The sequence below is a fragment of the Chiloscyllium plagiosum genome, unplaced genomic scaffold (assembly GCF_037043375.1).
Source record: "Chiloscyllium plagiosum isolate Xiang-an unplaced genomic scaffold, Cpla_swu_hap1 HiC_scaffold_13, whole genome shotgun sequence".
Taxonomy (NCBI): Eukaryota; Metazoa; Chordata; class Chondrichthyes; order Orectolobiformes; family Hemiscylliidae; genus Chiloscyllium; species Chiloscyllium plagiosum.
Genome location: NW_028270151.1, coordinates 12,699,340 through 12,725,245, shown reverse-complemented (window position 1 = coordinate 12,725,245; position 25,906 = coordinate 12,699,340). Strand labels below are relative to the sequence as shown.

The following is a 25,906-nucleotide window of genomic DNA, read 5'->3' as shown; positions in this document are numbered from 1 at the left end:
TGCGTGTGTGTGTGCATGGGGAGGGGGTGTGCAGGGTGTGTGTGTGTGCATGGGGAGGGGGTGTGCGGGGTGTGTGTGTGTGTGAGGGAGCGCGTGTGTGTGTGTGCATGAGGAGGGGGTGTGCAGGGTGTGCGTGCGTGTGGGGAGGGGGTGTGCGGGGTGTGCGTGCGTGTGGGGAGGGGGTGTGCGGGGTATGTGTGTGTGTGGGGAGGGGGTGTGCGGCGTGTGTGTGGGGAGGAGGTGTGCGGGGTATGTGTGTGTGTGTGTGTGTGTGTATCTGCAGCCCCCCCACCCCCGCCATGTTTTGAATGTGCTGTTGAACTGGTCACTCTATTTCTTCATTGTTCTACTTTTTGATAAGAAGGGATGTAATGTTTAACTTGCTCCTTTATTTTCCTGCTTTGTACCTAAGATGGTGCTGTAAGTGGCAACTTGTAAACTTTTCACTGTCCTCATGTGAGTCGATGTGACAATGATTCTAATGTTCAATGTGTTTTTATTTTTGTTAAATTTAACCTTCTAATGAAGTGAAAAGAGGCTTTGCCATTCAAATGTACCAATATCTTATGTAAGACATCAATGTTTCTCCATTTCTGTGCCCTGCATTAAAGGGCTGTTTACGTGGAATGCAGAGTTGTATCATAATAAGCACTTTTTTTGAGTACAGCCAGCTTTTGGGTTAGTGAAGGCCTACGATTAATGATGTCTCAGGAGTATCACAGGAATTTTTGTATTAAACTGCTGTCAAAATGCCACGATAATTTATAGGTGTCAAATGCGGAGGGTAAATTCCTTCCCACACGCGACCCATAAAGCCAGGCTGAAATTATACTTCAGGGTGCAATATGTCTATAATTCAAACAAATGCTGCACTGATGTGAAAATAAATCGGTGCTTTTCCTTTACCTACAGGGGCCTGTTAATCTGCAATACAGTCAGGTTCAGCATTCATTTGATTTCTTATGTCATGAAGTTAAGAAAACAACACTACATATGAACAGCACAAGCACTGTGCAAGAGCTGGGCAACACACAGTCTGAAACATCATCCATCTTACTGATTCTGTCCTGTTTGTTAAACACTATAATGCTTTGTAACTGTCTGCAATGAATGTGTATCTATTATATTAATGGATTAGGTAAATCAAATGGTCTTGGATTGTAAGACCCTACAACAGACAGTGAGGAAAACTGAGAGAATCATCAGGGTCTCTCTTGCTTCCATTACAGATATTTACTCCACACACACTGCATCCGAAAGGCTAAGAGCATTGTGGAAGACCCCACACACCACTCACTCAAACTCTTCTCTCTCCTGCCACCTGGCAGAAGATACAAGAGCTTTCAGTCTCTGATGGCCAAACTGTGCAACAGTTTTTTCCCCCAAGCCATTAGGCTCCTGAACACTGTAAGGTTTGGACTCTTTTCCATCTGAAACTCTTTGCACAACTTTGAATTGCTGCTAGAAATACATCTTATTAATTATCATTCTTTTATGATACTGTAATTTGCGGGTTTTGCACTTCCATGCTCTGTATGCTGCCCTGTGTATCATCGTGTAGTTTGTGCTGTCCATGTAGCACCCTTGGTCCTGGAGGAACATTGTCTCGCTTTTATTGCAACGGTTGTATATGGTAGAAATGACAAATAAAAGCTGCCCTACTCTTGACATCTTTAATCATAGATTTGAAACATAGAGGTTAACAGTAAACAACACCCCAAAGTTTCTGACACAAAGATTGCCTTTTCATTCATATCGATGGGAATGGTTCAGCACAATGTCCAAGAATGTGATTAGTCTTGTTCAACTTTGAAACTGTTACAAATCCTACGAATGAGTCGTGAACATCAAAAGTCTCACAGCCATGTTGTTTAAGGCAGTGACTGGTCCTGGAAGGTTTCAAGGATATCAGAGCTGCACTTTTGTTCGAAGGCTGGGAAAGTTAGACCTAATTGATGTCATTTTCCTCCTGGTGATTGCAATGCTGGGGGGATAATCCCTGGGCAATCAATCCAGCAGTAAACTCAGGCTAATGCCTTCGGTTCAAATCCTGCGATGGTGGCATTTGAATTCAAGTTTTAAAAATAAAATCTGGAGTTAACGATCTGATGATGACCAGGAAGTCACTGCTGACTGTTTGGGGGAAAATGCCATCTGGTTCATTAATACCTTTTAAGAAGGGAAATCTGCCTTCCTTACCTGGTCTGGCCTACACATGAGTTGAGAGTGTAGTGCTGAAAAACCACAACAGGTCAGGTAGCATCCGACAAGCAGGAGAATCGAAGTTTCAGGCCTAAGCCCTTCATCAGGCTGCTCCTCGGATGCTGCCTGACCTGTTGTGCTTTTCCAGCACCACACACTTGACTCTGATCCCCAGCATCAGCAGTCCTCACTGTCTTTTGGCTCACAAGTGACCCACAGCAATGCGATTTATTCTAAACTCCCTCTGGCCTATTAGAGATGGGTAAAACTTCAAGCCTCCCCCCCTCCACTCTGGCAACACCCACAACCCATGAACAAAGTTTTTAAAAAGCCACCATCATGGAACTGACATGAAGCACTGTTGAATAAATTTGCCGACTTCATGTAGGAAAATTGTGTACAATTCTGGTTTCTTTCCGATCGGAAGGATGTTGTGAAACCTGAAAGGGTTCAGAAAAGATTTGCAAGGATGTTGCCAGGGTTGGAGGATTTGAGCTATAGGGAGAGGCTGAACAGGCTGGGGCTATTTTCCCTGGAGCATTGGAGGCTGAGGGGTGACCTTATAGAGGTTTATAAAATCATGAGGAGCATGGATAGGGTAAATAGACAAGGTTCTTTTCCTTGGAGTGGGGGAGTCCAGAGCGAGAGGGCATAGGTTTGAGGTAAGAGAATATAGATATAAAAGAGATCTAAGAGGCAACCTTTTCACACAGAGGGTGGTGCAATTCTGGAATGTGCTGCCAAAGGAAGTGGTGGAGGCTGGTACAATTGCTATTTTTAAAAAGCATTTGAATGGGTATATGAATAGGAAGGGTTGGGAGGGATATGGGCTGGGTGCTGGCAGATGGGACTAGATTGGGTTGGGATATCTGGTCAGCATGGATGGGGTTGGACCGAAGGGTCTGTTTCAATGCTGTACATCTCTATGACTCTATGCGCATTCCCTTTGACCTAGGAAAGAACGGTATGCCTTTAACGATCTCAGTATATTTGAACTCACATTAGGTTTTGATGTATTATATGGAATACGGTTGCAAAGAACACAGTAGCCAGTTGGTGCAGGGCCACACGTTGATAATGAGCAGGTAGCCTGTGCCGATGATGTTCAATGATCAGTACTGGCCAGGAATCCAGGCATCATTTCCAGTTCAGCTTAAAAATAGAGCCAAGGGATTTCTTTTTACATCCAACCTGGAAGACCTCAGTTTTACATTTCAAACAAAACAAAAAGTGCTTTTAAAAAGGCAGAACTACTCAGGTGATTTTTATGTTGAAGTTAGTCTTGAACTCCTGACTCAGAGCTGTGAATCATACCAGTTTTATTGTGTGATTTGATACCACAATGTGTTCAGATGCAAGACAGACTGTTTGGTAAGAACTCAAAAACAAAAACTGTCTTCAGACTTAGACTTCAGGTAACAACATTTGTTATACATTACTACTGAATATTGCTGTACATGGTAATCGTAGATATACCAGGACCTGCTCTTATCTAAGTAGGCAAAGATCTTGCCTAGATAGGGGAGGAGCAAACGTGTCTTCTTCATATGTTCATGTTCCATGTGTGCATGTGACTCTTCCAAACAGGAGAAAGTGAGGACGACAGATGCTGGAGATCAGAGTCGAGAGTGTAGTGTTGGAAAAGCACAGCAGATCAGGCAGCATCCGAGGAGCAGGAGAGTCGACGTTTCGGGCATAAGCCTTTCATCAGCCCTGTGTAGGGCTTATACCTGAAACATCGATTCTCCTGCTGACTAACTCTTCCAAATGGTCTTGTATAAAAGTATTCGGTGCAGAGTGTTTTAACTGCACTGACACTGTGCTAGTTACACTCAGTAATATGTACCGTCATGATATCACATTGCAAAAGGATTTTGTATTAATTAGACCCCTCCCCAAAATTATTTCCCTGTTATAACAATGGATTAATATTCTCAAGTGAGTTACTTTGAGCTTGGTTCACAATTCAGTATGATCATGGCTGATCATCCAACTCAGTCCCCGATCCCATTTTTCTCCCTATAAGCTTTAACTAAGTATACCTCATTTATGAAAATGTTCAATGTTTTAGCCTCAATCCATTTCTGTGATAGAGGCTCCCCATTCACTGGGTGAAGAAATTTCTCCTCATCTCAGTTATTAATAGATCAAACCATACCTTTAAACTGTGATCTCTTGTTCTGGTGTCCCCTATCTTTGAGAACATCCACCTTACACTAACCATTGGTTAGGCCACTGTTGGAATATTGCATGCAATTCTGGTCTCCTTCCTATCGGGAAGATGTTGTGAAACTTGAAAGGGTTCGGGTAAGATTTACAAGGATGTTGCCAGGATTGGAGGATGTGAGCTGTGGGAGAGGCTGAACAGGCTGGGGCTGTTTTCCTTGGAGCGTCGGAGGCTGAGGGGTGACCTTATAGAGGTTTACAAAATTATTACGGGCATGGATAGAATAAATATACAAAGTCTTTTACCTGGGGTGGGGGAGTCCAGAATTAGAGGGCATAGGTTTAGGATGAGAGAGGAAAGATATGAAAGAGACCTAAGGGGCAACGTTTTCACGCAGAGAGTGGTACATGTATGGAATGAGCTGCCAGAGGATGTGGTGGAGGCTGGTACAATTGCAACATTTAAGAGGCATTTGGATGGGTAAATGAATAGGAAGGGTTTGGAGGGATATGGGCCGGGTGCTGGCAGGTGGGACTAGATTGGGTTGGGATATCTGGTCGGCATGGATGGGGTTGGACCGAAGGGTCTGTTTCCATGCTGTACATTTCTATGACTCTATGACTGTATGTAAGACCATAAGACCATAAGACATAGGAGTGGAAGTAAGGCCATTTGGCCCATCGAGTCCATTCCGCCATTCAATCATGGCTGATGGGCATTTCAATGCCACTTGCCCACACTGTCCTCGAAGCCCTTAATTCCTTGCGAGATCAAGAATTTAGCAATCTCTGCCTTGAAGATATTTAATGTCCCGGCCTCCACCGCACTCCATGTATAGACCTGACAGACTCCTCATTTGACCCTTGGATCACAATAATCATCAAAAGTGCAATGTAACTGGAGGTCTTTCTTTCTTTCAAACTTATTCAACATAGCTGTGTAACTATCCATACAACAATATTGAACAAAACCATTTCCAGGCTGTCTTCTTTTAATGTGAAAATAGGCTTCCTGTAACGTCATACATGGGCCATCACCACCATCCTATATACACCCTCCGAGTAGATTAGATTGGATTACTTACAGTGTGGAAACAGGCCCTTCGGCCCAACAAGTCCACACTGACCCGCCGAAGTGCAGCCCACCCATTCCCCTACATTTACCCCTTTACCTAACACTATGGGCAATTTAGCATGGCCAATTCACCTGACCTGCACATCTTTGGACTGTGGGAGGGAACTGGAGCACCCGGAGATAACCCGTGCAGACACAGGGAGAACGTGCCAACTCCACACAGTCAGTCGCCTGAGGAGGGAATTGAACCCGGGTACTCTTTGACTTCTTGTGAAAGTGAGATTGTTACCTATTTTGCCACACAGAACTTTGAATCTGTTTTAGTCCTGCCTGAAACAGGTCCCCTTGGAGATCTTGTGCTGTCTACCTCTCTGGAAAGTTCTTTACGTCAACAATGCAAAGGGCTTCATCGAAATGTGGCAAACCATCAGCAATAAATGCAGGCAGGTTCCTTGAGCAATGTTTAAAGGTCAAGTTATCTCAAGGGCTTTTATCATATTATTCATGTGGACGTGTGAAAAACCGTAATGGAAAACAGCTGAATAAATGCCACACTTGGAACAATTTGTGCTTGTTTGGGTCAAAGCTACAGAATACAGAGTGGAAAATGGCTCATCTTAATAGTTCACTTATAAGTATGCCGAGACGCTCTGAGAAACTGATTAACGGTTGATTCTTATCATGGTTGTAAGCAAAAGTCGATTCTTATTCTAACCGAATATGATCTGGAAGCTATGCAAAAGAAACATTTGAAGTTATGTAATTCTGACTTTGGCTTTCTATGTTTCGGAGCTATTTTTGATGCGATGCTGTGACAGAAATATTTTTAACCTGCAACAGTTTTCAGCTCCAGCTTAACAAGAGCAGTCAGCTTTCTGTTCAGTTTCCTGTAATTACTCAGTCCTGTGTGCCTGATGAGCTATTTCTGATCCTCTAACTTATACAAAGCTGAAAATGTGTTGCTGGAAAAGTGCAGCAGGTCAGGCAGCATCCAAGGAACAGGAGAATCGACGTTTCGGGCATAAGCCCTTCTTCAGGATCTGCATCTGCAGTCCTCACTTTCTCCTCTAACTTATACAAAGAAAAAGTTTTAAAAATAAAGATAGAGAGTTGGACATTCTCTGGAGCAGCAAACTTGAAACGTATTTGTTCTTGTGGTGTTAAACAAAAATGACAGAAAAGTAGGGCGGCACGGTGGCACAGTGGTACAGTGGTCAGCACTGCTGCCTCACAGCGCCAGAGACCCGGGTTCAATTCCCGCCTCAGGCGACTGACTGTGTGGAGTTTGCACTTTCTTCCCGTGTCTGCGTGGGTTTCCTCCGGGTGCTCCGGTTTCCTCCCACAGTCCAAATATGTGCAGGTCAGGTGAATTGGCCATGCTAAATTGCCCGTAGTGTTAAATAAGGGGTATATGTAGTGGTATGGGTGGGTTGCGCTTCGGCGGGTCGGTCTGGACATGTTGGGCCGGACTGTAATGTAATCTAATCTAATCTAAGTGCAGTTACCAACACTGCGCCTGGCTCTTAGACCTTGCTCTGGTACCTTAGGAACAAACACTATAGAATAGATTTCTATGCTGTTTATTGCACACTTAGGGGGAGGTGATGGTTCAATGGTATTAACACTGTTAATCTAGAGACCCAGGTAATACTCTCGGGACAAAAACAGAAGTTGCTGGAAAAGCTCAGTAGGTCTGGAAGCACCTGTGCAGAGAAATCAGAGTTAACATTTCAGGTCAGGTGATCCTTCATCAGAATGTTATGGGGACCCAGGTTCAACTCCTGCCATGGCAAGTGATGAATTTAACAAAAATTTGGATTTGACAGTCTAATGATGACCACGATTGATGGTTTGTTGGGGGGTAAAATTCATCTGGTTCATGAATGCCCTCTAGTGTAGGAAGCTGCCATCCTTACCTGGTGTGGCCTACATGTGACTCCAGACCCACAGCAATGTGGTTGACTCTGGACAATGAAGGATGAGCAATAAACGCTGGCCAAGCCAGTGATGCCCACACCCTGTGAACGAACAAAAAATGAATGCAGGAGTTGTCGCTGGTACATAAATGAACTGCGGGCACCTTTTAGATGCAGAGTTTAGATCAGAGTGGTGCTGGAAAAGCACAGCAGGTCAGGCAGCATCCGAGGGGCAAGAGAATCGACGTTTCGGCCAAAAGCCCTTGATCAGGAATAGATGCATTCTTGCATTTTTAATGGACAACCATAACCATTCCAATTGGAGGAATGGTAATCGAAAACTTGGAAACTTAAAAATGGCTTTATGTCATAACCTCTACTAGTCTGCAACTCTCTGAGAACAAAAATAAAAGCAAATTACTGCGGATGCTGCATTCTGAAACCAAAAGAGAAAATGTTGGAAAATATCAGCAGGTCTGGCAGCATCTGTAAGGAGAGAAAAGAGCTGACGTTTCGAGTCTAACTGACCCTTTGTCAGAGCTCTGACAAAGGGTCAGTTAGACTCGAAACGTCAGCTCTTTTCTCTCCTTACAGATGCTGCCAGACTCTCTGAGAACAACCCTTGCAAGGATGTTGCCAGAGTTGGAAGATTTGTGCTATGGGGAGAGGCTGAACAGGCTGGGGCTGTTTATCCCAGAGCATCATAGGCTGAGGGGTGACCTTATAGAAGTTTACAAAATTATGAGGGGCATGGATAGGATAAAGAGACAAAGTCTTTTTCCAGGGGTGGGGGAGTGCAGAACTAGAGGGCATAGGGTTAGGGTGAGAGGGAAAAGATATAAAAGAGACCTAAGAGGCAACTTTTTCACACAGAGGGTGGTACGAGTATGGAATGAGCTGCCAGAGGATATGGTGGAGGCTGGTACAATTGCAACATTTAAGAGGCATTTGGATGGATAAATGAATAGGAAGGGTTTGGAGGAATATAGGCCGGGTGCTGGCAGGTGGGACTAGATTAGGTTGGGATATCTGGTTGGCATGGACGGGTTGGACCGAAGGGTCTGTTTCCATGCTGCACATCTCTATGACTCTATGACTCTACTTCTGTTGTTGTGATCCCAACACTGGCAGCAGATCTTCTGCTATCTCAGCTCTTCAACTTTGCCGCTGGACCCTGCCATCTCCTTTACAGTGCTTCCTACTACATCTTTTCAAGATGGCGGCGGTGGAGTAGGCAGAGTCTAGACTCATGTTCCTGGACATGTCCTTTTCGTCCACTTTGTCTTTTCCTTTCTTTCCCCTCTCTTTCTCTTCTTCTTTTCTCAGTTTTGTTTTAGTTTTCACTTACACTTACCTTCCTAAGAGAGCTGTTTCGGTAAGAAGCATCAATGGAGTCTGGAGCGGTGGTGGCCTCAGAGACAGGGTGGCTACGGAGTCGGCTAGCCTGTGAGGCTTGGAGAGGCACTGTAGTCAGTGAGATGCCATGGGATGAGGTGGCCTGGAACAGGACTGTAGCAGTGAAGAAGGGAAAGTTGGACTGTCTTAAAGTTATTTTTCTTTATCTTTTTATTTTATTTTAAAGAAATGAGAATGGCGTTAATGCATGGTGACACTATAAACTTTTCACGGCATTTGATATTGAATACACGTGACAATAAATGATTCAATTCAATAACATGCTTCACGTTGACCATGCTTTTGACTCCTGTCCTGCATGAACTTTCCATGTGTTGGTCCCATTTCGTTTCTGCCTTTGCACATTTTACTGGTGTGACAGACACGTTTATAAATTAGTGATGCAGCTGGGAAAACATATCCGGTACAATTTAGCAGGTTACCTTTCCAAAACCCAGAGTGTGTTGCTGGAAAAGCACAGCAGGTCAGGCAGCATCCGAGGAGCAGGAGAATCGACAATTCGGTTATTCCTGATTAAGAGCTTATGCCTGAAATGGTGATTCTCCTGCTCCTCGGATGCTGCCTGACCTGCTGTGCTTTTCCAGCAACACACTCTTGATTCTGATCTCCAGCATCTGCAGTCCTCACTCTCCCCTACCTTCCCAAAATGTCTTTTTCTCTTCAGAGGTGCTGAGCATTTCTAGCATCTATTTTCAATTAACAATTTCCAGCTTTTGGTAGGTTTACAAAAATATGTTTTAACTATTAGTGGCCGGCCATTAAAAGATTCTGGAAGAAACTAACTGATTGGTTTTCTGCTGAGAATTCTGCTGGCTGTTAATGGGAAGCCACATTGAAATCCTGATCAAGGGTCTCAGTTTGAAGAGACCAGGGCTGCCCATTGCAATCATGACTCCTAAACCACTGTGCAACAACCCCACCCTCCCTGCCCCTGACCAACACAGATCACAGATACCACGCTGCCCAAGGGTTGACCAGGCTTATGGTGAAGCAGAGCAGAGGGCTCTTGAGGATGTGGTTCTGTTCCATAGGCAGGATTTGGTTGGGTTGTGTCCTCTAGTATGGTCTGACAGCGTGAGTGCATCATCCTGGTCTGCTATGTCCTACAACCTGGAGCAGACAACAGGGTAGTCTGGTAGTTAGAGTTATAGAGATGTACAGCATGGAAACAGACCCTTCAGTCCAACCCGTCCATGCCGACCAAATATCCTAAATTAATCTAGCTCCAATTGCCAGCACGTAGCCCATATCCCTCTAAACCCTTCCTATTCATATACCCATCCAGATGCCTTTTAAATGTTGTAACTGTACCAGCCTCCACCACTTCCTCTGGCAGCTTATTCCATACACAGACCACTCTATGTGTAAAAACGTTGCCCCTTAGGTCCCTTTTAAATTTTCCCCCCCTCACCCTAAACCTACGCCCTCTAATTCTGGATTCTCCCACCCCAGGGAAAATACCTTATCTATTTGCCCTATCCATGCCCCTTATGATTTTATAAGGTTACATCTCAGCCTCTGTTGCTCCCGGACCAACCAACCCAACCACCCTGTAGCTCAACATTTCAATTCCCCCTCCCACTCCACCAAGGATATGCAGGTCTTTGGACTCCTCCATCGTCAGACCACAGCGAAACCACGGTTGGAGGAAGAACGCCTCATCTTCCGGCTAGGAACCCTCCAACCACAAGGGATGAACTCGGATTTCACTAGTTTCCTCATTTCCCCTCCCCCCAGCCTGTCTCAGTCAAATCCATCAAATTCAGCACCGCCTTCCTAACCTGAGATCTTCTTCCCGACCTCTCCGCCCCCACCCCAGTCTGACCTATCACCCTCACCTTGACCTCTTTCCACCTATCACATTTCCGACGCCCCTCCCCCAAGTCCCTCCTCCCTATCTTTTATCTTTGCCTGCTGGACCAACTTTCCTCATTCCTGAAGAAGGGCTAATGCCCGAAACGTCGATTCTCCTGTTCCCTAGATGCTGCCTGACCTGCTGCGCTTTTCCAGCAACACATTTCCATCTCTGATCTCCAGCATCTGCAGACCTCACTTTCTCCTCATGGTAAATGTGGGGATAGGGTAGGGGTCTTTGCCTAGATGGGATACTTTTCAGAGGATTGGTACAGACTCAATGGGCTGAATGGTCTCTTTCTGCACTGTAGGAATGCTGTGACAAACTCACACTCTCTACGACTGAAGCCACACTCAGTGCAGACAAAAGAGAGCATTGTAGGATTTATACTTCCTGAAAACAACTCACTGAAGCTTCAGAAAGCGGGGTTAAACCAACTACTAATTAACTCGCTCCAGTTTCTCTCAGAGCTTGTAAACCTCTGAATTAAGGCTGCAATAAAACTTAACTTCCCTTGAATTGTAGTGCCGTGTTTAATTAATTGCAAAATTAAAGAAAATTCTGATTTTGAAAATTATCCCTTCAGACTATCACACTCAACAGCTCCGAGTGCAAACTGTTATAAAACTAACAAAATCTTACATAAGCATTTCTTATTCCTGCAAAACCCTTGAGATAAGGTGATGCGGCAAAATGCTCTGTAAATGCAAAGGGTATCGCAGTTTTTATTTTCGGGTGCCTTCCTAAAATGCAACTAGTTTCTGTGGATCAGATGGCAGGAGAGAACATCAAAGTCTGAGGCGCTCAATTGAGCTGACATACTAAGTATCCAGACCATAATGAGACCGTCACAACGGAGGTGAGCTAGCATTGTAGACAAAAGTGCCTGACCCTCCCTTGTCAAAGTGGATCTTCAGTGGTGACTGAGTCAAAGCTGTGCTTTCTTGACAATCAAAGGAGACATCACAGAGATATATCAAAGGACACTTAGGAGCTCAGATGTCAACTTGGAGTCCTGGGAGAATTTCAGCCAGAAACACAGTGTTTGCCACAAATAAAGAATGCTGCAGTCTCTTTTGAAAGTAAGAGCATATCAGAGACACAGGGAAAGCACAAGGAGAGGAAATCCCAAACCAGTAACTTGTCCAAAACTCAATTGTCTCTGCTCTCCTAGCGTACTGGCTGCCGAACCTTTCAGGCACCTACCAATCTTAACAATCACCTACGTTCCCACCAGAACACAAGCAAATACCCCAGAAGATTAACATGGTCGTTGTTGCCTGGAAGGACGAGCAAGAGAATTAAGCATTTATGCATTCATGGTAGAGCTAGCTCCCTATTCACAGGAATTTTGGCGTAGACCAATCTCACCTCCTCCATTTTTCAGACAGTGATGATAGACAACATTTATAACCCCACATTCCCAGGCACTGTTGTGATGAGTTCTGAATTTGTTTGTAAACACTTTTTGTACTGCAGAAGTCAACGTTCTGTGAGAATGTCATATTCGGAGAACACTCAGTTCCACGGGCTTGTTACATTTGCTATAACACGTTAACGCAAATTGGCTGTAACACGATTGGGTGAGTAGGGAACACTTTTTCCAAAATGCAAACTTGTAAACTGTGTGTTGGCTATAACGCGATTACATCAACACTTTAGGTGTATTTGTACTGTGCAAATTTTGTAAAGCGCGGGTCACACGAGAACGTAACAATCATGTAATAGCAAAACTAGCTGCTTAGAAAAATTTGGGGCTCGGAGCAGGGTTTCCAATAGGAGAGCTCAAGTTCACTGCAGAGGAGTCAAAGGTGACAGACAGTGTCACTGAAAGTTATTGTGTATGTGCAGTTAAAACAGAGAGAGAGAGACAGAGCGAGAGAAGTAGACTTCATATAAGGCAGTACGGCTTTTAGCTGCATTGCTGGGAAGATGAACGGATTTGTGTATGACAGTGAGAAGTCTCATGCACAGTTAGATGTCTCTGTGCTGTTGGAAGTCAGGCAGCATTTTGTTATAGACCAAACCAACCCCCCAGAAAAGATGTTAAGAAGGTAGTCAAGACCCTAACATTTTCTTATTTTAAAGGTAAATGCAAAATGTTGCAATCCAGATGCAATTTGATTGGTCAAACGTTAAGTAAAACACAATTTATTCACACAATAGTTAAAATACAACAACAGAAAGAATAAGGAAAAGAATTGGAAAACTTAACAGAATAATAAATTCAGTAACTTAACTAATCAACTGTTCCAAAATGATATCATCCCATAAACACCACTGGCTGAAAAACAAATTCAGAAACAGATTGGCTGGCATGCAACTCCAACAGCCTGGGAGGAGAAACATCAAGAGAAAATTCCGAGTGAGTGTAGCAGGGAGAGCTGTACAGCAGCAACAACAAGTGCTACTGAAAAACTACGAAATGAAAAATCCTGGTTCTGTGGGAGCTTGACCACACCCATTCAGGTAATTTTCCATTGTTTCAACTTTAACAGAATAGCCCAAGTCCTCACAAGTTGTTTACTTTATTGGCTTTCCTCTGTCTTAAAACCTCTCCTTCAAACAAAAAGGACAAAGTAACCTCTTAAGGCCATAGTATTGTCACAATTTCTAAGAGATGAGGTTAGTAAGTTGCTAAACATTGAAGTCAAGACTCTGGAGGAATGCTAGGAGTTGTGACAGCTCAGAAGAAGGCCATTTGTCACTCTTAGTTAAATACACCTGTGAGTGGGGCTTTGAAAAGTTCACAAACAATATTTATCCGATGCAACTGAACACGAATAGAGCTCAGGGAAAAGGCCCAGAGGCAGTTCTAGCTTGGTGAGGCTGGCTGTTGGTGAAATGCTGGAGGTGTGCGTATGAGTGAGTACTGGAGTGCAGTTTTCACAGTCCAGGAAACCTGGGAAAGGGGAGTGACCACCTCAAACAGGAGCAGTCACTGAGGTAGTCTGAGATTGAACTGTTTGTGAGACGTAAGACAAGGACAGATAAGAGAGGATGAAAAATCATACTCCCTTGGAAAACTTGTTAGGATCATCTGCTGTGTTATTAACATAGAGTCATGGAGTTGTAGACACAGACCCTTCAGTCCAGCACTTCCCTGCCGGCCAGATATCCTAAACTGGTCTAGTCTCATTTGGCAGCATTTGGCTCCACCTGATGAAGGAACAGTGCTCCAAAAGCTAGTGCTTCTAAATAAACCTGTTGGACTATAACCTAGTGTTGTGTGATTTTTAACTTTCTTATTTATGTACCCATCAGCATTAGCTGTATAAGTCCTGCCCTGCTTTGCCTTTCTGGGAGAATTGGTAAGAAATCTGTTCATTTGCCTGCTTTCTGATGTATTATGTAGGCTATTTGAATCCAGTCTATTATCCGTATGTGCAACAAGATAATTCTGGGTGTTAGAACATAGAACATAGAACGTTACAGCGCAGTACAGGCCCTTTGACCTTCGATGTTGTGCTGACCTGTGAAATTAAATTGATGCCCATCTAACCTACACCGTTCCATTATTATCCAAATGCCAATCCAATTCCCATTTAAATGCCCTTAATGTCGGTGAATCCACTGCTGTTGCGGGTAGCCCATTCCACACCCCTACTACTCTCTGAGTAAAGAAACTACCCCTGATATCTGTCCTATATCTATCATCCCTCAATTTAAAGCTATGTCCCCTCGTGTTAGCTTTCACCATCAGAGGGAAAAGGCTCTCACTGTCCACCCGATCTAACCCTCTGAATATCTTATATGTCTCGATTAAAGTCACCTCTCAACCTTCTTCTCTCCAATGAAAACAGCCTCGGTTCCCACAGCTTTTCCTCGTAAGATCTTCCTTCCATACCAGGCAACATTCTAGTAAATCTCCTCTGAACCCTTTTCAAAACTTCCACATCCTTCCTATAATACGGTGAGCAGAACTGCACAAATGAAATAAATGTATTGTAGGTTGTATCACTGTTCTAAAATTGTGTTAGCAAAGTTTGTTCAACTTTATTCTCTTAGTAAGTTTCCAGGATCGAACACATTGTCTACGGTGAATAAAAAGTGACGAGTTTCCAACCAAATTGTAATTTACGTGTGGCAGAACTGTCTGTGATTATCCCACCATCCCTAATCTCACCCTCCGGCACTTGCTGACTTTGGCCTGCTATATTTAGTATAAACCACAAGATGGCAGGCTATTTCCAGTCCACCACCGATTTCATTGAACACAGTTGCAAGACGCAGTTGGAAAGAATAATGTTGACGGACTGAATACAAAGGATTGCTTCACTTCAATGAGCTGGAAAATGTAGAAGAACTACCCACCGTATGAAGTAGCTTCCATTGGTATACAGAGAAACTTCCATTATTTAAATTGGACAGTTTACCTTGTAATTAGGAAACCCCCAACAATCTGTGAGACCTCAAGAAATGTCTTGTTTTCCAAAAGTCATTTTCCTAAATAATAGAGAAGGTACCTGAGGTATAATCTGAACTCAGCAGCTTAAGAATTTGACGTCCTAAATAGTTACTATGGGAGGATCTCTACATTTAATTGCTATTTCTGTGGTAAAGTGTTACCCCTCGTGGGAGAGACAAGGACCAGTAGGCATTGACTCAGAATAAAGAGTTGCCAATTGAAGACTGAGTTAAGGAGGCATTTCCTCTCTCAGAGGGTTGTGAGTCTTTGGAACTCCTTGCCACAGAGCGCTGCGGGGGTGGACTCCTTGTGTATATTTAAGGTCGAGATGGAGAGATTCTTGATTAGTTGGGGAATTAGGGAAAGTGCAGGAAGATGGACGCGAGGAATGTCGGATCAACCATGATCCTATTGAAGGGTGGAGAAGGCTCAAGCTGCCGAATGACCTGCCCCTGTTCCTGTTTCTTATAGTCTTATGGTCTAAGCAGACTTTAAATTGTTCTCCTCCTCACTATCACTAATCAATTTTTTTTGTTGATAACAGTTTACATGATCCAGATACCAGTTTGAATTTTCTTTTTGAAACTACTTGCAAAATGGGGAATGGCTATGGAAGTCTGAAGCACAAAGAAATTTAGAGATCCTGGTTCAGGATTCTCCTCAGGTTAGCATGCAGGTTCAGTTGATGATTAGGAAGGCCAATGCAATGTTAACATTCATTTTGCTCAGGCCATAATACAAGAGCAGGAATGTTCTGCTGAGGCTGTATAACGTTCTGGTCATTTGGAATATTGTGAGCAGTTTCAGGCCCCATATCCAAAGAAGGATGTGTGGGCCCAGAGGATGTCCAGAAGAGGTTTACAAGAATGATCCCAGGTATGAAGGACTTGTCATATGAGGTCTCTGGGTCAGTGCTCGATGGAGTTTAGAAGGATGAGGGGGTACCTTATTGAAACTTAGAGAAACTACTCAGACCCCTTGGCATCATGGTAGCCCACAAACCCACCAGCACACTAAACAGCAACTAATGTACTTGAAAGACCCTACACAGACAACAAGAAATTACAAAATACTGTGTAACAAACACTACATTGGACAAACAAGCAGAAACCAGCCACCAGGATACATGAACATCAACTAGCCACAAAATGACATGACCCTCTCTCACTAGTATCCTTACATACAGATGAGGAAGGACACCACTTCGACTGGGACAACATATCCATCCTAGGACGAGCCAAACAGAGACACGCACAAGAATTCCGAGAAGCATGGTATTCCAACTGGAACTCTACCAACAAACACATTGACTTGGATCTCATTTACCACCCCCTGAGAAAAAGAATAGGAAATGACACCACCATAGAAAATGACGTCACAACAGGAAATGACATCACCAACCCAAAGCAACCCAAACATATAAATAGAAATCAGGAAACACCAGCAGCACTTCGTTTGTAGGCCCATTGAAAATGTTACCTAGTATGGTGATGAAACATCTGAAAATGAACCTTCCAACGCAGCGAGCAAGTTCACATCCAGAAAGAGATAGGTTATTGATTGGTCAGAGGATCAAAGGTTACAGTAAGAAGTCTGGAGAATAGGGTGGAGGAACATACCAGCCATGACTTGATGGGCTGAATGGCCTTATCTGTTCCTACATGTTATGTTTCTCCCCCAAGGTGTGCCCTGTGTATCCTGGGTATAATTTGACAGGGATGGATAGAAAGAGAATTCTTCTAGTGGGGGAATCCAGTACATAACCTTAAAATGAAAACTATTTCATTTAGGGGTGACGTATGAAATACTAAGTGAAAATATCGAGTTCCCACTCCTGCATAAAGTTTTCAAACATATTGATGGATTTTTCTTAGACAAGAGAGATAAAAGGTGTGGTACAGAGGTAGGTTGCCAGTATTTAAATAGAGATCAGTCGCATTCTGACTAGACACTGGAAAAAGCCTTAGAGGAGGATTGGCTGCACCCTTATACTCTGCTGCTATGTTGCTCCTATTGTTTTGATGAGACTATCCCTCTTTGAACCAAGACTAGAAAGCATCCTGCAGCGTTCCAACTCTACAGTGGGTGGTCAGCTTTACAATTTGATATTGGACTGAATCCACAGCCTAGCCATCTTCTATTTCGCAGTTTGTTATCTGTTTTATTGTTTCAGGAGGGAATAAGCACTCTCAAAGGGTACTTGAGGCTCAGTCAGAAAGCTTACCCCTGAAATATTGGGCCAAATCTTCAAATATTTGGATCATTGGAGGTTGGATGTTTGACTCGCGATGTGTCGGAACCACAAGGAAGTCTGTTTAACCAATTTATTGAAGTTCTTTGTGACTTTCCTCCACGTGGACACATTTTCTCCCACAGTCCATGGATTAGGTGCAGGTTGGGTGAATTGGCTGTGGGAAATGCAGGCTTATGAGGACAGCGTGGGATGCTCTTCAGAGGGTCGGTGTGGACTCAGTGGGCCGAATGGCCCGCTTCCACACTGTACGGATTCTGCGATTCTTTGAGGAATTAGCATAGGCAGTGAATAAAAGGGCACAAATGGATGTATTGAATATATGGATTTCCAGTTAAGCTGCCACATCCAAGATTATTGCAGGAAATAAACTCCCAATGTGGATAGTATACTGGCATGGACACTAACAGGAAACAGAAAGCACACACATTGTGACAGTTTTCTGCTTGTGAAACTGTACTGAGTGGTATCCTGCAGGAAACAAGTGCTGGAGCCTCAATCTTCTTCAATTTGACCTGGATGACAGGACTGGAAGTCTAATTGCAAAATCTGCTGATGGCTCCAAGCTAGGTCAGGGAATGTACTGTAAAAAGGACATAAGGAAACTACAAAAAGAAACAGATAGATCATCTCCTTTTAACCCCAGAGTACATGTAAATGTAGTACATCAACACGTGCAGGTTGACGGAAGGTATGTTGAGTCGAGAGTGTGGTGCTGGGAAAGCACCTCAGGTCAGGCAGCATCCAAGGAACAGGAGAATAGGCATTTCAGGCAAAAGCCCTTTGCCTGAAACGTAGATTTTCCTGCTCCTGGGATGCTGCCTGACCTGCTGTGCTTTTCCAGCAGCACAGTCTCGACTCTAATCTCCAGCATCTGCAGTCCTCACTTTCGCCTGGTAGGTATGTTGGGACTGGTGGTGTAAGGGCTGAGGTGTGGGCTTTGGGGGCAGTAACAGGTAGTTGGATTTAGTGGGGTTTGCCACAAAGTTCATTGTTAAGTGGATAGATTGCAAGCCTGGCTGACACCACCTTGAAAGAGAATGTGTTTGGGTGTTGAGATGGGGAGCTTGTCAGACAGTAGCACTGATGTTCTGCATAATTCTCATTGAATCCCTACAGCACAGAAAGAGGCTTTTCGGTCTATTGAGCCTACACCGAACCTCCCAGGAGCATCCCACCCAAACCCAACCCCCGACTGTCCTGGTAAACCTGCACATTTACTATTCCCCATGGCTAATCCACCCAATCCACACATCCCTGGACACCAGAGGGCAATTTAGCATGGCCAGTCCACCTAACCTACACATCTTTGGACTGTGGGAGGAAACCGGAGCACCTGGAGGAAACGCAGGGAGAATGTGCAAGCTCCACACAGTCACCTGAAGGTGGAATCAAACCCGGGTCCCTGGCACTGTGAGGCAGCAGTGCTAACCACTGAGCCACAGTCCAGTCCCGAACACATTTTGCCTACAACATGTTCCCTCACTCACACCAACACCCAAAACCACGAACCCTGCTTGCCCTCTGAGCTGCCCACTCTTAACTGTGGCAACTTTACCAAATGTAATAGCTGTGATACCCATGTTAATGTCGCAGAATATGTGCTCCTCTCTCATTCCGGGAGGAACACAGCCCCTAATAGAGCAGAAAGCGTCAAGATGGATGATTGGCTGTCCAACTGATGTAGAGAGCATCGTAATATGACATCTAGCCTTCTGAAGTTTGAAAATCATTCAACACCAGGTTATAGTCCAACAGGTTTATTTGTGAGCACGAGCTTTCAGAGCACTGCTCCTTCATCAGGTAGCTGTGGGACAGGATCTTAAGACACAGAATTTATAGCAAAAGATCACATGGTCATTCATGCAACTAATACGATATATCAAACACCAGCACCTCCACATAATTTCTGAAGCTTGAGTGAGATTTTTTCAGGAAGTATAAATCCTACAATGCTGCATTTTGTCTGCGATGAATGTGGCTTCAATCGTAGAAAAGCTTCAACACACGCAGCAGCAGGTTCAAGAACAGCTTCTTCCCAGCAGTTATTAGACTGATGAACAAACGCAGTAAAAACAATGACTGCAGATGCTGGGAACCAGATTCTGGATTAGTGGTGCTGGAAGAGCACAGCAGTTCAGGCAGCACCCAAGGAGCTTCGAAATCGACGTTTCGGGCAAAAGCCCTTCATCAGGAATAAAGGCAGAGAGCCTGGAGCGTGGAGAGATAAGCTAGAGGAGGGTGGGGGTGGGGAGAAAGTAGCATAGAGTACAATGGGTGAGTGGGGGAGGGGATGAAGGTGATAGGTCAGGGAGGAGAGGGTGGAGTGGATAGGTGGAAAAGGAGATAGGCAGGTAGGACAAGTCCGTACAAGTCATGGGGACAGTGCTGAGCTGGAAGTTTGAAACTACGGTGAGGTGGGGGAAGGGGAAATGAGGAAACTGTTGAAGTCCACATTGATGCCCTGGGGTTGACGTGTTCCGAGGCGGAAGATGAGGCGTTCTTCCTCCAGGCATCTGGTGGTGAGGGAGCGGTGGTGAAGGAGGCCCAGGACCTCCATGTCCTCGGCAGAGTGGGAGGGGGAGTTGAAATGTTGGGCCACGGGGCGGTGTGGTTGATTGGTGCGGGTGTCCCGGAGATGTTCCCTAAAGCGCTCTGCTAGGAGGCACCCAGTCTCCCCAATGTAGAGGAGACCGCATCGGGAGCAACAGATACAATAAATGATATTAGTGGATGTGCAAGTAAAACTTTGATGGATGTGGAAGGCTCCTTTTGGGCCTTGGATAGAGATGAGGGAAGAGGTGTGGGCACAGGTTTTACAGTTCCTGCGTTGGCAGGGGAAAGTGCCAGGATGGGAGGGTGGGTTGTAGGGGGGCGTGGACCTGACCAGGTAGTCACAGAGGGAACGGTCTTTGCGGAAGGCGGAAAGGGGTGGAGAGGGAAATATATTTCTGGTGGTGGGGTCTGTTTGGAGGTGGCGGAAATGTCGGCAGATGATTTGGTTTATGCGAAGGTTGGTAGGGTGGAAGGTGAGCACCAGGGGCGTTCTGTCCTTGTTACGGTTTGAGGGGTGGGGTCTGAGGGTGGAGTTACGGGATGTGGACGAGATGCGTTGGAGGGCATCTTTAACCACGTGAGAAGGGAAATTGTGGTCGCTAAAGAAGGAGGCCATCTGGTATGTTCTGTGGTGGAACTGGTCCTCCTGGGAGCAGATCCGGCGGAGGCGGAGGAATTGGGAATACGGGATGGCATTTTTGCAAGAGGTAGGGTGGGAAGAGGTGTAATCCAGGTAGCTGTGGGAGTCGGGTTTGTAAAAAATGTCAGTGTCAAGTCGGTCGTCATTAATGGAGATGGAGAGGTCCAGGAAGGGGAGGGTGGTGTCAGAGATGGTCCAGGTAAATTTAAGGTCAGGGTGGAATGTGTTGGTGAAGTTGATGAATTGCTCAAAACCCTCGCGGGAGCACGAGGTGACGCCAATGCAGTCATCAATGTAGCGGAGGAAGAGGTGGGGAGTGGTGCCGGTGTAATTACGGAAGATCAACTGCTCTACGTAGCCAACATAGAGACAGACATAGCTGGGGCTCATACGTGTGCCCATGGCTACCCCTTTGGTTTGGAGAAAGTGGGAGGATTCAAAGGAGAAATTGTTAAGGGTGAGGACCAGTTCGGCCAAACGAATGAGAGTGTCGGTGGAAGGGTACTGATGGGGACGTCGGGAGAGGAAAAAACGGAGGGCTTGGAGGCCCTGGTCATGGCAGATGGAGGTGTAGAGGGATTGGATATCCATGGTGAAGATGAGGCATTGGGGGCCGGGGAAACGGAAGTCTTGGAGGAGGTGGAGGGCGTGGGTGGTGTCTCGAACGTATGTGGGGAGTTCCTGGACTGGGGGGGGTAGGACAGTGTCGAAGTCGGTAGAGATGAGTTCAGTGGGGCAGGAGCATGCTGAGACAATGGGTCAGCCAGGGTGGTCAGGCTTGTGGATCTTGGGAAGGAGGTAGAACCGGGCAGTGCGGGGTTCCCGGACTATGAGGTTGGAAGCTGTGGGTGGGAGATCTCCTGAGGTGATGAGGTTCTGTATAGTCTGGGAGATGATGGTTTGGTGATGGGGGGTGGGGTCATGGTCAAGGGGGCGGTAGGAAGAGGTATTCTCGAGTTGGCGTTTGACTTCAGCGGTGTAGAGGTCAGTGCGCCACACTACCACTGCGCCCCCTTTATCCGCTGGCTTGATGGTGAGGTTGGGATTGGAGCAGAGGGATTGGAGGGCTGCGCGTTGTGAGGGTGAGAGGTTGGATTGGGGGAGGGGGGTAGACAGGTTGAGGCAGTTAATGTCCCGGCGCAATTGGAAATGAAGAGGTCAAGGGCAGGTAATAGGCCAGCGCGGGGTGTCCAGGTGGATGCAGTGTGTTGGAGGTGGGCGAAGGGGTCCTCGGAAGGTGGGCGGGAATCCTGATTGTGAAAGTAAGCTCGGAGGCGGAGGCGACGGAAGAATTGTTCGACGTCACGGCGTGTATTAAATTCATTGATGGATGGACGGAGGGGGATGAAGGTGAGTCCTTTGCTGAGAACTGATAGTTCGTCCTCAGTGAGCGGGAGGTCTGGGGGGATGGTGAAAACTCGGCAGGGCTGGGAGCTGGGATCTGGTGTGGGTGTGGAGCTGGGAGTGGGGGCGGAACCTGTAACTGGAGTGGGTGTGGTCGTGGGGGGAATGGGGGTGGAGTCATGAGCAGGGGTAGTGTTCCCCTCGGGGTTCTGGGGGGTGGGGATAGTGACAGTGCGGTCTGTGGGGGGCATGTCAGCAGAATGCAGGTGAGTGGCGCTGGTGGGGGCGGAAGTGGTGGCAAACACGGCAGTAGGGGTGGAGGAAGTCACTGAGCGTTTGACATCAGCGATGATGTGAGGGGCGTAAGTGATGTCACATGTGATGCATGAGGAATTGTGAGGGGTGGAAGTGGTTGTGGGAGTGGCCATGATGGGGGCGGAAGTGACATCATCAATCAACGTGGGGGTGGCAGCAAACTCTCCAACTTCAAAAAATGTTGATCGTGTTTGTGGTGATCTTACATTGTGCACGTCCTGTGCAGTGTAACCTGTTTACCTCACTCTGTCCAAGTTTCATTTTTGCCCTATGCCCTTGCTTACTACGATCTGCCTGTACTGCTTGCAAACAAAGCTTTTAATTGTACTTAGGTACAGGCAACGATACATCAAATCGATCAATCAATCAGTAGTCTCGGGACTGATGTTGGAGACTGCATGATTTGCTGTGCTGGGGCCCATGAGAGAAGGCTATCTCCCTTGACTCGACTGAGGCTTGCTAGCCACCGTCACAAACTTCCCAGTGTTGACAAATGGCATGGCAAGACAACAGAAATATTGTCCTGGTATATCATGAAGCTTGACCTGGACGCCATCCAGGTCAAAGCTGCCCAATTGAGTGGCACCACACCCACAAACAAACCACTCCGTCCACACTGAAGCTCAGTCGTAGCAATGTCTACCAACTATCCAGATACAATGCAGAAAGGATCCTTAGACAGCAACTTCCAAATCCTCAACCCTTTCCATCTTGAAGGGCAGGGATGGTAGATTCATGGGAATACCACCACCTGCAAGTTCCCCTCCAAGGCACTCCCCATCCTAACTTGGAAATAGACCGCTGTTCCTTCACAGTTGCTGGGTCAAAGTATTGGAATTCCCTCCCTAAGGGCATTATGGTCAACCCACAGCAGGTGGACTGAAGCTGTTCAAGAAGGTAGCTGAACGCTCCTTCTCAGGGCACTTAGGTATGGGTAATAAATGCTGGCCATCCAGTGATGCCCACGTCCTATGAATAGATTTTTATAAATGTATCACCCCCACTCCGATTATTCACCATCTACAATTGGAAACTAAATGGTTTGAATGTGAATATAGGAGGCATAGTTAGTAAATTTGTGGATGACACTAAAATTGATGATACAGTGGACAGTGAAGAGGGTTATCGCAGAGTACAATGGAATCATGATCAATTGGGCCAGGGGGCTGAGGAGTTTAATTCAGATCAATGTGAGTGTTGCATTTTGGTAGGACAAACCAGGGCAGGACTTACACAGTTAATGGTAGGGCCCTGGGGACTGTTGGTGAACAGAGAGACCTAGGGGTGCAGGTACATAGTCCCTTGAAAGTGGTGAAGAAGGCATTTGGAAGACTTGCCTTCATTGCTTAGAGCATTGAGTATAGGACTTGGGACGTCATGTTATAGTTGTACAAGACATTGGTAAGGCCACATTTGGAGCGTTGTGTACAGTTCTGGTCACCCTACTATCAGAAGGATGTTATTAAACTGGAAATGGATGTACAAGGATATTATCAAGACTGGAAGTTTGAGTTATAGGAGAGGTTGTATAGGCTGAGACTTTTATCCCTGGAGTGTAAGAGGCTGAGGGGTGACCTTATAGAGGTTTATAAAATCAAGAAGGGCATGGATTAATTGAGTAACCACTGTCCTCTCCCCAGGGTAGATGAATCTAAAACTGGAGGACAAGGGTTTAAGGTGAGAAGTGATCAGAGATTAGATTAGATTCCCTTCGGCCCAACAAGTCCACACCGACCCTCCAAAGAGTAACTCACCCAGGCCCACTCCCCTATGCCTAATACTACAGGCAATTTAGCATGGCCAATTCAGCTAACCTGCACATTTTTGAACTATGAGAGGAAACTGGAGCAAACCCACACAGACATGGGGAGACTGTGCAAACTCCGCACAGAAACTACCTGAGGCAGGAATTGAACGCAGGTCTCTGGCGCTGTGAGGCAGCAGTGCTAACCACTGTGCCACCGGGCTGCCCAGATCTCTGAGATGATGATAGATCTGGGTGTTCTAGTGCATGAATAACAAAAGGTTGGTCTGCAGGAACAGCCAATAACGAAGAAAGACCTTAAAATATTATTGATTATTGCAGGAAAAATTGAATATAAAACCAGAGAGGTAATGCCTGAATGATGCTGGTCCTTAGTGAAACCCCATTGGGAATACTGGTACTGTTTGCCATACTTACTAAAGGATATTAATGCATTTAAAGCATTTCAGAAAGGTTTGCTTAAACTGATAACTGGAATGGGTGAATTATCTTATGAGGAAAGGTTGGACAAGATAACCAGTGGAATTCAAAAGCATAAGAGATGACTTGATTAGATTGAAAACTGATTAGCTGATGGGAAATGAACATTGCTTGGACCCAGCGAATTGCAATAAAAAATTAATGATTTAGAGGAGGCGACGAAATGCAATAGTTTCAAGTCTGCAGATGACACAAAGTGGGGTGGGAGGATGAACTGTGAGGAAAATGTGGAGAAACTTCAGTTCGGTATCAGTTTGGTAACAAAAACGGGAGGATTGATGATTTTGGTGATAAATTGGGATACGGTAAGGTGCAAAGAGAGCAAAGTGTCCTTGTACACCAGTCACTGCAGGTGCAGCAGGTGGTGAAGTAGGCAAAAGGTATGTTGGTCTCCATGACAAGAGGATTTGAGTACAGGAATGGGGGTGTCTTCCTGGAGTTGTACAAGGCCTTAGTGAGACCACACCTGGAGTATTATGTGCAATTTTGGTCTCTTACCTGAGGAAGGATGATCTGCCCATAGACAGAGTGCGACAAAGGTTTAGCAGATTGAATCCTGGGAAGGCAGGATTACTGCACAACGAAGCAATGCATCAGTTAGGACAACATGTACTGCAGTTTAGAAGAATGAGGGTTGATCTAATAAAAACCTGTAAAATTCTAACATGACTGGATGCGGTAAATGCAGGAAGCATATTCCCAATGACCAGGGAAGTCCAGAAGCGTGGGGTCATAGTCTAAGGGTACATGGTGGGCCATTTAGGACAGAGATGAGGAGAAATATCTTGACCCAGAGAGGGGTGAGCCTGTGGGATTGTCTGCCACAGAAGGTGGTTGAGATTAAAACTATGTTCTGCTCTACAGAGTTCCAAAAGAGATGTTGCATTTTGCTGAATAATGACAGCCATGATTGGACAGACCTGAGGGGAAAGGTGGTACGATGTCGAATTGGCTGAATCTTAGAGCACACTGGAGAACTATCATTCTCATTGCTCAAAGATCTAAGCCAAGGATTTCCTGTGAAGGGAATGTGTTAGAAAGGGTAAAGTTAAAGGGTATTTTTAAATCCCAATGATCAGTTCATATAAAATGAATGGAATTTGAGTTGTTGAAGCATTTTACCAGCTAACAACTCAAGGGCTGAATTGTGGTATTACAAAGTTCAATGTTAGGTCATGATGGTTGAATCATTGAATCCCTGGAGTACAGATGGATGCCATTTGGCCCATCAAGTCTGCACTGACCCTCAATGGGGTACTTTTGATGTGTAAAAGGAAAAGCACAGCCAATTTGTACTCAGCAAACCCTCACAAACAATAGCATGGGTGATGAATAGGCCATCTGTCTTTTATATTGAAGTTGTTAAAGGGAATGTACATTTTTTAAAAAAAAATCATAAGATGAGTACAGGAGTTGGGAGGTCATGTTGCAGCTGTACAGGACATTAGTTAGGCCACTGTGGGAATATTGCGTGCAATTTTGATCTCTTTCCTATTGGAAGAGTGTTGTGAAACTTG

General features: G+C 45.3%; 1 protein-coding gene and 1 long non-coding RNA gene across 2 annotated transcripts in view; one reads left to right on the top strand and one right to left on the bottom strand.

Moving 5' to 3' along the window:
• Positions 1-25,906, bottom strand: part of agtr1a (angiotensin II receptor, type 1a) — a 45,885-nt gene that overhangs the window by 8,395 nt on the left and 11,584 nt on the right. The gene's annotated exons all lie outside the window — the stretch shown is intronic.
• Positions 1-25,906, top strand: part of LOC148148242 (uncharacterized) — a 38,583-nt gene that overhangs the window by 1,489 nt on the left and 11,188 nt on the right. Inside the window, exons 2-3 of the long non-coding RNA XR_015759104.1 lie at positions 12,110-12,213; positions 12,932-13,099. This is a non-coding gene — a long non-coding RNA (uncharacterized LOC148148242). The remainder of the gene's footprint in view (positions 1-12,109; positions 12,214-12,931; positions 13,100-25,906) is intronic.